The sequence below is a fragment of the Sinocyclocheilus rhinocerous genome, unplaced genomic scaffold, assembly GCF_001515625.1.
Source record: "Sinocyclocheilus rhinocerous isolate Xijiao unplaced genomic scaffold, SAMN03320098_v1.1 scaffold477, whole genome shotgun sequence".
NCBI classification, from domain to species: domain Eukaryota; kingdom Metazoa; phylum Chordata; class Actinopteri; order Cypriniformes; family Cyprinidae; genus Sinocyclocheilus; species Sinocyclocheilus rhinocerous.
Genome location: NW_015648673.1, coordinates 219,745 through 221,613, shown reverse-complemented (window position 1 = coordinate 221,613; position 1,869 = coordinate 219,745). Strand labels below are relative to the sequence as shown.

Sequence of the window (1,869 nt, the reverse complement as noted above, 5' to 3'; positions counted from 1 at the left end):
AATAAATATTTCAGTGAGTAAAACTGGCTGTGTCTATAGTATTATAGATTACACAACATTATAATATTATTTTCGAATTAATTTGTAAATTATTATTATTGTAAATTACTGTCCCTGGATCAGTAGGGTACTCTTCTAATAAAGTAGCAGTGGCTGGGACAGATTTTAAGTATCAATTCTGCTTAAAAAGATGCGATCTAATCCTGTTTACATGAAATAAGCTGTTTACGGATCTGTTGCTATGACAGCAACTCCAGGATGAGCTTCGAAGAACCAACCAATCAGAGATCAAGTGAAATCGTCAACAATCAAATCCAGCTAACTGAGTTAGCGACAGACGAAGAACGGACCTGCTGTGTGTGTGTGTTTCAGAGACTCACGGTATCCTGCAGCGTGTGTGTCAGGCTCTCAGAGGTCGAGAGGTCAGCGGGGGGGTGTGGCCCCGGAACGAACGCACTCACTGATGATGATGATGCTGCGTTGCCATGGGGATAGTCACCAAACTTACTGTGGCCCTGGAAACGGTTGCCTGGGAAACAGAAGTTGCATAAGAACGTGTACATTTGTATTTACATAAGCGGTGTCCGAAACTGCTCCCTATGGTTGTCAGCCATTCTGTAGTGCTGAACGACTTCATTCCTTCGTTCACTACTTTTTACCCACAATGCATTCTCATTTCGAGTGTACAACTGATGTACACTCACTAAAGCACTATTTCCCACAATCCAATGCGGAGAACTGATAAGCTGGAATAGAGTTTGAATAGAGTTTGAGAGATGCCGCTTACATCTTTCTTATTTCTGCTTTAACGTTTATTTCATGCATTATTAATCAGTTTAATATTTCACTAATTTACGGGGGTTTCATCATTGTTAACTTAAAAAAATAATGATAATTTGGTGGATGATTTAAGAATGTTTGTTAATCACCTGTAGGTAGAGTATTCATTCTGATGTAAAATTAGTCGCTCTAAAACTATTTTTTTCTTATCTGAGCACAAAATACTGCTCGGGAGAGTTTCAAGATACTAAAAATAATAAATACATCAAATTATGACCATGCTTTAATGTGTGTTTATTTTTGTTGACAGTATTTTAATAGTATTTAATGATTATGAACATATAAGCATTACAAAACAAATTAATAATATACCATCGATGAAACCACAAAGCTGACGTGGAGGTATGTATAATTACAATATAAAGTCATTTTGAGTGTTGTTGTTATTAATATTATTTTCTAAAATAAGGTACATGTAATATAAAGTAAAAAGTACATATGTCTGCGACAGCGTGTCCGAATTCGTTCACTTCATTTCGTTCACTCCTTTCTGGTATAGTGCACTCAGCTGCCATACACTATATAGTAGGGATGTAACGATTCACTCAACTCACGATTCAATTCCATTCATGATTTTGAATCGCCACATATGTGACCCTGGAGCACAAAACCAGTCATAAGGGTCAATTTTTTAAAATTGAGATTTATGCATCATCTGAAAGCTCAATAAATAAGCTTTCCATTGATGTATGGTTTGTTAGGATAGGACAATATTTGGCCGAGATACAACTATTTGAAAATCTGGAATCTGAGGGTGCAAAAAAATCTAAATATTGAGAAAATCATCTTTAAAGTTGTTCAAATGAAGTTCTTAGCAATGCATATTACTAATCAAAAATTAAGTTTTAACATATTTACAGTAGGAAATTTACAAAATATCTTCATGGAACATGATCTTTACTTAATATCCTAATGATTTTGGGCATAAAAGAAAAATCGATAATTTTGACCCATACAATGTATTGTTGGCTATTGCTACAAATATACCCCAGCGACTTAACACTGCTTTTGTGCTGCAGGGACACATAT

The 1,869-nt window shown here is 35.3% G+C and overlaps 1 protein-coding gene across 1 annotated transcript in view; it reads right to left on the bottom strand.

The window, feature by feature from the left end:
* Positions 1-1,869, bottom strand: part of LOC107710195 (zinc finger MIZ domain-containing protein 1-like) — a 45,529-nt gene that overhangs the window by 5,674 nt on the left and 37,986 nt on the right. The window lies entirely within an intron of this gene.